General features: G+C 50.7%; 1 long non-coding RNA gene across 1 annotated transcript; it reads left to right on the top strand.

Moving 5' to 3' along the window:
* Nucleotides 1–3,660: 3,660 nt before the first annotated feature.
* On the top strand, nucleotides 3,661–4,208 carry LOC108041533. Its single transcript, XR_006417574.1, has 3 exons — nucleotides 3,661–3,713; nucleotides 3,981–4,096; nucleotides 4,156–4,208. It is a non-coding gene; the product is annotated as an uncharacterized LOC108041533 (long non-coding RNA).
* Nucleotides 4,209–11,362: the final 7,154 nt, after the last annotated feature.

Genomic DNA, 11,362 nt, shown 5'->3' with positions numbered 1-11,362 from the left:
GTGCTCCTCTTATAGTCGCCGGCCACGTGTCCACCGCGTTCGGGACAACGTGGGAAGCGAGAGAGGAGAGAAAAAAATTTTTTTTTTTCAACCACACCGATTTAAATGTTCCCTTCCCGTTTTCCCCAGGAAAAAAAATTCCAGCGTGCTCCGGGACCCGACAATCGAGCTTAGCTCCGTCGTAATCCGCGGCCGCTACGTGCTCCGGGGCCGGCAATGGCTTCGGATCCGACAAACGAGTGCGAGACTCCGTCGTAATCCTGGGCCACCACGCGGTTTCGTAGAGGGAAAATGTAAGGAAAATGCTGTGTGTGTGTGTGTAAGAGAAAAAAAAATTGGTCTGATCTTAGGGTCTGGGTGTCTATCTCATGGGTCTTTACGCCATGTACCCCCAAAAAAAAATTTTTATTTTCTTGAGAAAAAATTTATATATATTTTTTTTTTTGCGGAAAAAATATTTAAAAATTTCCCGTAATCCTTGAAGTCCCTGTTCGGGCGCCATGTAAGGAAGTTCTTGGGCTGGGATATTGTGCTCAGGGCTCCCAGGGTCACTTACAAATATTTATTTCAGTTCAAGGACTCAAGGGGGGCGAGATAAGAATGACCCTATTCAGACTTCGTGGCCGGAACTCACAGCGGGTTTGGATCCGACAATCGAGCAGAGCTCCGTCGTAATCCCTACCCGCCACGCGCCTCGGAACCCGCAATGATCCTTGGATCCGACAAACGAGGCTAGCTCCGTCGTAATCCTTGGCCAACCCGCGGTCCGGCCACGATCAACAGAACCAGACACAAAAAAAAAGAGGAAGGGGGTCTTGTGGGCACTGTCACCCAGAGATGCCGACCATGGGCCGAAATCGGCAACGGAGTTAGATCCGACGATCGAGTGCAAAGCTCCGTCGAAATCTCCCTCAGCCACACGCTCCGGAACCCGCACTGACCCTGGACCCGACAAACGAGCCTAGCTCCGTCGTAATCCACGGCCGTTACGCGCTCCGGGACCGGCAACGGCCTCGGATCCGACAAACGAGTACAAGACTCCGTCGTAATCCTTGGCCACCACGCGGTCCGACCACGATCGGCAGAGACAACAACAAAAGGAAAGGAAGGGGTTTGTGGGCATTGTCACCCAGAGATGCCGACCATGGGCCGAAACCTGCAGCGGAGTTAGATCCGAAAATCGAGTACAAGACTCCGTCGAAATCTCTCTCAGCCGCACGTTCCGGAGCCCGCACTGACCCTGGACCCGACAACCGAGCCTAGCTCCGTCGTAATCCACGGCCACTACGCGCTCCGGGACCGGCAACAGCCTCGGATCCGACAAGCGAGTGCAAGACTCCGTCGTAATCCTTGGCCACCACGCGGTCCGGCAACGATCGGCAGAGAAACATGGGTTTTCCTAGGTGGTGGCAAGAGAAAAACTGTTCCCATTCCCCTCCTATGTTCACTCACACACAAAACACGGTCAGACAAATAGTTTTCTTTAGTTTTAAATACTTCGTTTGCTTTATTTAAGTTTTGTGCAAGGGGTGTACAGAGCCTCCTTGTCACAAAACTCCAGTCCAGTTCAGGTTATTTTTAAAACAAAATATATCCGAAAAAAATATATATTTGACGCTTACGTTTCCGTCCACAGCAGGTCCAGCCAGTTGATTTCCCATGCCTCCGCAGCGGGAATAGCGTCGCGCACTCCATCCACATCACCGCACTCGTTTTCCATTTTCTTCAATTTTTGTTGCACTCGTCCGAAAAACTTTTCACAGTGGGGTCGTTTTCCCGGGTTTGTCACGTCTCGATCTCTCGTCTGGCACGCGCGAAGCCTCAAGAGTAATTGCATTTCCCCTCTTTGATATTGGCGCGCGTTCCCCATGCATTGCGTCGGCGTCGCTGCCGCTGCGCTTGCGCTTCGGCAGTTTGCAGGCAAAATTATTTCCCCTTTGCTCGAAAACATCGGTCGGGTCGGTTGCAATTTGGTTCGATCGTGCGAAATTGTTTCCCCTTGCTCGAAAACATCGGTCGGGTTGGTTGCGATTTGGTTCGATCGTGCGAAATTGTTTCCCCTTGCTCGAAAACATCGGTCGGGTTGGTTGCGATTTGGTTCGATCGTGCGACGAAAAGCTTATGTGTGTGTTGGCTTTGTGCAGGTGTTCAAACTGTTCGAAGCGGGCGAGAGTGTGTTGGTTGCGCTCAGGCGTTCGATGGTTCCAATGTGTGTAGCTGCTGACGTTCGAGGTGTGTGTAGAAGAGAGCGAGAGCGCGTTGGTCGCGCTCAGGCGTTCGATGGTTCAATTGTGTGCAGCCGCTGATGTTTTGAAGTGTGTGAAGAAGAGAGCGAGAGCGCGTTGGTCGCGCTCAGGCGTTCGGTGGTTCAACTGTGTGCAGCCGCTGATGTTTTGAAGTGTGTGAAGAAGAGGGCGAGAGCGCGTTGGTCGCGCTCAGGCGTTCGATGGTTCAACTGTGTGCAACTGCTGCGTTGGCTATTAAAAAGCTAAACTAAAAATATTCCTACATGGCTACAAAATCCTACATGGCTACAAAAATCTTACATGGCTACAAAAATTCTACATGGCTACAAATTCCTACATGGCTACAAAGTATATTTGTGAGGGCCGTTCTACGGTTCCTCACAACTTTGACTTTTACTAGACGTTGGTCACTCGCGGTTTGATGCTCGATGACTGGTCCTGATTCCAGCCCTTTTCTTTTCTTTTTTCCTTCTCTTTTTCTTTCTTCTCCAAGGTCCAAATCCACGGTTTTACCGTTGACCTTTCGCCCTCTCATTTTTCTCTTTTTTTCTTCCTCTTTTTTTTTTTCCCCTCCAAACTCAAAAATACATTTTTTTTGTTTTTTGTCTCTCGCCCTCTGCACACGGCACGCACCCACTAAAGTCCAAAGTGCAGCGCTGTACCGTTCCTTCCTTGCTCACGGCACGCCTGCGCTCTCTGGACTCTCGCTCTGGCGCCGTCTCGCTTCCCCCCCCTCTCCCCCTCCCCCCTCCCCCCCTCCCCCTCTCTTTATTTTTTTTTTTTTTTTTTTTTTTTCTTTCTTTCCTCCTCCCCTCCTCCTTCTTCTTCCCCCCCTTCTTCTATTTCTTTTTCCTAACTCTCTTTTCCTCCGTTGCCGTTACTACCCAAAGTAGTTGCGTAAGTAGCAACTGGCAGGTTCTCCATGTAGTTATTTTTGGGATATTTTGTGTGGAGTTATTAAACTCCTCACATCCCCCCCTTTCTTCGGATAACGAAAGTAAGCTCGATCCTCCTCTCCGGCTTTTATCCTGTGTATCCTTATTGCCTTTGAGTCTTCTTGATCCTTCCATCGACGCCCACAGCTCCTTGTTGAGTTATACTGCGCCGATCCGATTTCCTTGACTTTCTCCCACGAAGCTTCCCTCGTCGATGTATGCTTCCTTAAATCCCGATGTTGCCGTTGAAATTTTTAAATATCCCGCTCCAACCTAGTTCGCGGTCTCCTGTCGTTCGTCTTGGTCACACTAATCCATTGCGATCGATAACACGACTTGCATATCGATATTACCTTGGGGTGGCGTTGCCACCTCATCATCGCGATGTTTATTAGTGTGACTCTCATATGCCGATAATTCCAATGTCTCGTGCCCATCGATCTGCTGTTATAAGATAGTGCCAATCGACCGCCAAATATCGCTGGCGCCCCCTTCCCTAAGCACATGGTGACGCGGAGAATTTTTTCTGCTGGTAAGTTTTCTCTTTAATTTCCCAATTCCCCTTTCTCTTATCCTGCTTTCTCTTTAAACCCCCCCTTTCCCTTGGCTTACCCTTGGACTGTGGCCCTCGCCTACGAGCGAAAATGGAAAGAGAGAGGAAAAAGGGTAAAACGGTTTGACTGCCGCCACGATCGTCTCCCCCCCGCGTTTCAGCAGCTACTCCTCCCCATCATTTCAAAGTACACGTGAGTGTATTTTTTTTGTTGCTCAACTGATTTGCCTTTCTTTTTGTTTTCAGATGAACGGCTTTTCCAAGGAGATAAGAAGAAGATGACCTGGGACATAGATTGACTGCCGCCACGATCCCAACCGCGTTTCAGCAGCTACCCCTCTCCACCATTCTTTAATGTACATGTGAGTTTGTGCCTTCGATTTTGTTTTTGTCATTCAACTGATTGGCTTTTGTTTTTCAGATGGAAAAGCAGCCAAATAAACTCCCCAGCTTTTTATGGTGTTATCATTTTAAGTGTTTGTGCTAGTTCTGTCCGCGTTTTAAGTCCCAGTGTCAGTGTTTACGTGTGTGATAGGGTTTTTTTTTTAGATTTTTATTTTTATTTTTTTCTACGGCTAGCAATTAAATCGGCGAACACTCACTTGGCCAGAGGCCGCCAAACGGATGCGATATTTCCTCCAGCCTACCTCTGCCAGCACGCAGCATCGGCCTCCTCGTCGAATGGCATTCTTTATGACCGGCTGCTCTAATAGGCCAGCTGGCCACTCCTCCTCGGCGATGTCCTGCCAGGATCCGCCCTCCGTCCGGGACGCCATTCGCACCAGTGGCCACTGGGCCGCGTGCCCCCGGGGCAGAGACCTGCCGCTGGAGTTTGGGCCTCTGGTTGCCCACAGGTGGCCACACCCATGGCCCCTTCTCCAGGACATCTCCAGTCTCCGGTGTCGGCGGCAACCACCCGGCGTCTTCGCGGCGCACCCTTGGGTCCCGCGGATTCGATTTTGGTGGGTCCTGCGCTGGGATCTCCGCTTCCTCAGTGGCCTTTGCTTCGTCGCCGACGGGCCAGGTCCACGGCACGATGTGCTGCCGCCACTGGACTCCGCCGGCCACAAACGCTGGAAGCGGAATTCCGGTTGTTGTCCTCTGGCTCCTCCCCTCGGACCTCCTGGCCATACCGGGGCGCGGGCGGTCGGGCCGGGATCCACTTCGGTGGGCGTGGGGACTCCGCCTCCTGATGACGTGGCGGGGGCTGGGAGCGGGATCCCGGTCGTCATCCTCCGGCCACTCTTGCGGGCGGGGGGTCGGAGGTGGCTCGTGCCAATCTTGGGGATGGGGGTTGGGCATTGGTGGTGAACCCATCCATCCGATTGGACGCACTGGCTTGGGGCCTCGGATCCATGACTGGCACCTTCGTTGTCGCCGGATCGGGGAGTCGGGGGAATTCCTTGCATCCCTCCTGGGATTAGGGGCACTGCTTCCACCAGGACCTCACTCGACCACAACTGGCACTCCTCCTCCTCCCACTTCTGCAGCCGTTGTTGCCATTCGGTGTCCCAGTAACGCTTTTCCTTCTCCGCCTTTCTCTTGGCCTCCTCGACTTCCGCTTCCTTCCGGGCCTTCTCCTCTCTTCGCTTGAGGCGATATGCCACGATGACTTCGTCGGCGGCTTGCTTCAACCGCTCCCATTCCCGCTGCGCCGTCCGTACGGGGCCCTCATTGTCCGCATCCGCTCGACCTCGTCCCTTAGCATCTTGGCTCTCGCCTCAGCCATCTTCACCGAGGTGCTTCCGCTGCCCCTTGGCCTGTTCGCCGCACCCTTAAATGTTCGGGTGGGTCCCGGCGGGATTGCGTCGACCTCCGGATCCCTGGCCCTCTTTAGGCGCCACTCCCGCCTCTCCTTGACCGGGTCCTCGGCCCACTCCATATCACTCTCATCCGAGGTGACTATTGGCTCGGGCTCCGAGCGAGCTCCATCGTCCTCGGCACCACGCCGCGGGGTTGGGTGGGCCGCTGCCTATCTTCCGGCCCACCCAACCCCGCGGTGTGCCGGAGGACGGCTATTCAACCGACTCGTCGCTAAGCAGAGATGCGAGCGATGGGACCGGCAATCGACGAAGTGGACCTGAGCGATTCGGAGGCCGACGTTACTGTGGTGGAGGTTGCAGCTGGGGATGTCGCTAAGACTCCTGCAGATCAACCTACATCACAGTAAAGCAGCGTCCGCTGCTCTTCGCCTGGCCAAAGGCGAAGCCGACGTGGTCTTAGTTCAGGAACCCTGGGTGGCAGGAGGCAGGGTTGCTGGACTGGGAACAAAAGACTACAAGCTTATGCTTGACCCCAAACAAGGTAAAATTCGAACCTGCATTTTAGCCAAACGGCATCTTAGTACATTTCTGCTTCACAAATACAGCAACGGAGACAACACAGCAATAAGCCTGGAGCTGCAAAGCGGCTCTTTTAGGATGCTATCGGCCTACATGGCTTCCGAAAAGGTAGACCCCCAGACGCGCTAGTCAGAGGACTGGTACAGGAATGTGAAGAGCTTAAGAAAGGTTTGGTGATAGGATGCGACGCAAATGCCCACCATACTCAGTGGGGCTGCCCTATCAACAACGACAGAGGTGAGTCTTTATTCGACTTCATTCTTAAATCGAATTTATTTCTTTGCAATAGGGGCAATACCCCTACTTTTATAACAAAAACGTGCCAAACGATCATAGATCTAACCCTGGCATCAGATTCACTCATAAACACAGTCACAAACTGGGCTGTCTCCAATGAGCACTCATTTTCAGATCATAGGTTTATAGAGACAACTTTGTCCCTAATATCACCTGTGCCGGTCAGCTTTGCCAACCCCAGGCGGGCAAACTGGAATAAATACAAAGAAATTCTATCGAACTTCCTCCCCAGGAAGCCACCAGAAAGCACTCCTTGCACTCAGGAGCTAGATAATATAGTAAACAAATTCACAGAAGCATGCAACGCGGCATTCTCAGCTGCATGCCCGTTAGGGAAACCAAGGGGAAGGAAAAAACCTCCTTGGTGGACCCAGCAATTATCAATCCTCAGAGCCAAATGCAGAAACTTGTTCAACAGAGCGAAAGCTGCAAATGAGGACATAAACTGGCAAAGCTACAAAAAGGAACTAGCCACATACAAAAAGGCCATTAGAAAAGAGAAGAGAACTGCGTGGCAGAACTTCTGCTCGGACATTGAAAAGACAACTGATGCCGCAAGGCTCAGAAAAATACTTTCTAAGACAGCCGTATCCCTAGGCTATCTCCAAAAGGCTGACGGATCATGGTCGGATTCTAGTGAAGAATCCCTAAACCTACTCCTAGACGCTCACTTCCCAGGGAGCCTACAATCAGGACATCCCCCCAGGAAGACACACCGGAGAAGGAATAAACTTAAATCTCCTACTATCAGACCGTAATATAAACTGGTCCATTCATAGTTTTAAGCCATACAAATCGCCGGGACCGGATAATATAACACCGGCACATATTCAACAAGCAGGAGAACTAGCTATAAACTGGCTGAGAAAAATATTCCAGACCATTCTTGCAGTAGGTGAACTACCTACAGCATGGCGGGAAACGAAAGTCGTTTTCATCCCTAAGGCAGGGAAAGCCACCCATACTACAGCGAAGGATTTCAGACCGATAAGTCTGACATCATTCCTGCTAAAAATCTTAGAAAGACTGTTAGGTCTACATATTAGAGACATCATTGACCCGACGCAGATATCAGAGGCGCAACACGCATACACCAAAGGTAAGTCGACCGAATCGGCGCTACACTTGGTAGTAAGCAACATCGAGAAATCACTCAGTATACAAGAATACACCTTGATCGCCTTCCTTGACATAGAAGGAGCGTTCAACAACGTGCTCCCCACGGCAATAACAGAATCCCTCACTGAACTAGGGGTTGAGCCACCGCTGGTGGGGCTGATCCACAAATTGCTGATAAGCAGATTGGTCACGGCCACACTAGGGACCTCGACCCAGACTAGATTAGTGAACAGAGGCACTCCGCAAGGAGGTGTACTATCACCCCTTTTATGGAATATCGCGGTAAATAAACTACTGCGGATTCTTGAAGGAGGAGGATGTAAAATAGTGGCATACGCAGACGATGTCGCTATCATCTTTAATGGTAGATACCCACAAACGTTATGCGATCTTATGACCGCAAAACTAAAAACACTATCGGAATGGACTACAAAGAACGGACTTGGGGTAAACCCCTTAAAAACGGAACTAGTCCTTTTTACAAATAGATACAAAATCCCTAAACTTAACCCACCCACTTTAAACAACTGTAATCTCTCTTTTAGTGAGCACGCAAGATACTTGGGGTTAGTATTAGATAAGCGTCTTAAATGGGGACTAAACAACCAAGAGAGAACCAAGAAAGCGACCATTGCACTTTACTCTTGTAAAAAAGCAATTGGGCTAAGATGGGGTATGTCTCCTAAAATAGTCAACTGGATATACATAGCGGTAGTCAAGCCAATCCTACTATATGGAGTGGCTCTGTGGTGGACCGCTTTACACAAACAATGTATCTTAACTCCACTTAACAAAAGTACAGCGCATGGCGGCCTTGTGTATGAGTGGAGCCCTTCGAACTACCCCAAACGAAGCGCTGAATGCGATCTTGAACCTCCAGAGCCTGGACTTAGCAGGAATGGAAAGGGCGAAATCGGCAGCCATTCGACTAAGGGATACAGGGCAATGGAAAGCCCAACTGTATGGTCACGCTAAGATTCTTCAGCATGACAAATTGATCCCGCCAAAAACGGATCTATGTAAAACCCGTGAATACAATCACACGCCCTTCGAAGCTCTGATCCCAGGCAGGGAAGTTTGGGATCGTGGCCGACCGGGCTCAATAGACGCAATCTGTCTATATACAGACGGCTCCAAACTAGACGGACACGTAGGTGGAGGTATATACTCCGAGCAATTAGAGATCAGGCGGTCTTTCAGACTTCCTGACCACTGCAGTGTCTTCCAAGCGGAAGTGTACGCTATAATGGAAGCACTTGTCTGTTTAAGGGAGCTAAACACCCAGAACAGACACATAAACATATATAGTGATAGCCAAGCGGCTATTAAATCAATCTACTGGACAAACACAAACTCCCGAACAATAGCAGACTGTCGCAAATCTCTCCACGAGATGGCTAATCAGTTTACTGTCAGCCTTATATGGGTTCCGGGTCACCGGGATATCGTAGGCAACTGCATAGCAGACGAGCTAGCCAGGCAAGGCACCACCATACCTCTCCTTCCAGGAAAGGAGAATGTCGGCATGCCGATGGCTACTTGTAAGCTAATTATTAAAAACCACTTCAGCAAATTAGCCAACACTTATTGGCAAAACACACCGCAATGCCGAATCTCTCACCAGACATGGCCTGTAATAAACAATAAGAAAACATCAGAACTACTCAATTTCAGCCGCACTGAGTGCAGCATGCTAATTCGAGTACTCACAGGCCACTGGCTCGTTGGCGCACACGCCGGCAGGCTAAAAGCCCCAAAAAACGATTTTTGCAGAAGCTGCAGGGATGAGGAAGAAGAGGAAACGGTGGAGCACCTACTCTGTTCATGCCCAGCCCTATGCAGGCTCAGACTGAAACACTTAGGATATCCTTTCATAAATGACCTGACCGAAATATCGCAGACTAACCTGAAGAGTCTAAGCTCTTTTATTAAATCCTCCGGATGGGGGACCTGCTGATCGACCAACTTACAGGCTGACTATTAACGGATAGGGGACCCAAAAATAGAGATCATACGGTATCACAATGGACCCACAGAGGTCTAAGTGTACCAGGCTATAGCCTGGTAGCCGTCCTAACCTAACCTAACCTAACCTAATGCTAGCAGTTAACTCAATCGTATCCAAGTCCACAAGTCCAAGTCCTTCCTTTCTAACGCAGGGCAGAGAACCGCGGCTGCCAAACCCGTTGTACGACAGAGAAACGCTGGGCACAGGAAGGCAGACAGAGTCACCAGAGGGGAATGCCGAAAAACTGAAAGAAATCTTCGAAATTGTTCGACGAAATTTAGAAAAGGCAGCGCAGGATCAAGCCAGGCACTACAACCTCAGAAGGAGACAGTGGAATCCACAAATCAGCGATGTCGTCTGGGCCAAGGAGCACCATTTGTCTAAAGCGGCAGAAGGCTTCGCGGCCAAACTAGCGCCGAGATATGATGGTCCATATCAGGTAGTCGATTTTGTATCCCCCGTAATTTGCAAAATTCGCCACCAAAGAAGCAAGAAGCAACGCACAGTGTACATCAGCGACCTAAAGCAGCAGGAGAAGACACACGAAACGAACGAGGACGGAGATACAGGCAGGTCTCAAGCAGTATAAGATAAGGAACGGGAAAGTGAGCAAACAGAAGACATATCGTTTAATCGTCAAGCGAATGCAGAACTACCAGTGTCCAAAACCGCATGGGACAATAGCAACCGTTTAATCGTCAGGCCAAATCCGGAGTCAACGAAAAGGGAGTTGGACAGACAAGAAGGACGATCTTGCAAATGAAAACTAGACAAATCCCAGACTAGATGGGGCAGAGGCAACCGTTTCTACGTCAGGCCAAAGACCGGAGTCAACGGAGCATACAACCAATAGAAAGGGACTTTATCAACGAAAGCATTCACCGGACCTGCGAAACGATCACAAGGAAAACATGTGGAGAGCAAGGACAGAATACATGTCACCGAGGAAAGGGGAGAGACGGTACGGGGTACCGTAAAGCTAGGAAAATCACGCGTCAGCGACGGCCACCAAAAATTAACTGAAGAGACCGAGCCGAGAGAACGAGAGAAGACCTAGGCATCGGAGGAAAGTGGTGGCATCAGACACGCAGGGTTAAGAGAAAACAGGGACCCGCGCCACTCCCGCCTCTCCTTGACCGGGTCCTCGGCCCACTCCATATCACTCTCATCCGAGGTGACTATTGGCTCGGGCTCCGAGCGAGCTCCATCGTCCTCGGCACCACGCCGCGGGGTTGGGTGGGCCGCTGCCTATCTTCCGGCCCACCCAACCCCGCGGCGTGGTGCCGAGGACGATGGAGCTCGCTCGGAGCCCGAGCCAATAGTCACCTCGGATGAGAGTGATATGGAGGGGCCGAGGACCCGGTCAAGGAGAGGCGGGAGTGGCGCGGGTCCCTGTTTTCTCTTAACCCTGCGTGTCTGATGCCACCACTTTCCTCCGATGCCCAGGTCTTCTCGTTCTCTCGGCTCGGTCTCTTCAGTTAATTTTTGCGGCCGTTTTTTTTAGCTTTACGGTACCCCGTACCGTCTCTCCCCTTTCCTCGGTGACATGTATTCTGTCCTTGCTCTCCACATGTTTTCCTTGTGATCGTTTCGCAGGTCCGGTGAATGCTTTCGTTGATAAAGTCCCTTTCTATTGGTTGTATGCTCCGTTGACTCCGGTCTTTGGCCTGACGTAGAAACGGTTGCCTCTGCCCCATCTAGTCTGGGATTTGTCTAGTTTTCATTTGCAAGATCGTCCTTCTTGTCTGTCCAACTCCCTTTTTCGTTGACTCCGGATTTGGCCTGACGATTAAACGGTTGCTATTGTCCCATGCGGTTTTGGACACTGGTAGTTCTGCATTCGCTTGACGATTAAACGATAT

This window comes from Drosophila rhopaloa, unplaced genomic scaffold, assembly GCF_018152115.1.
Source record: "Drosophila rhopaloa isolate 14029-0021.01 unplaced genomic scaffold, ASM1815211v1 contig_181, whole genome shotgun sequence".
NCBI lineage: Eukaryota > Metazoa > Arthropoda > Insecta > Diptera > Drosophilidae > Drosophila > Drosophila rhopaloa.
The sequence above is the reverse complement of the archived record's forward strand: the minus strand, read 5'-3'. Positions and strand labels throughout refer to the sequence as shown.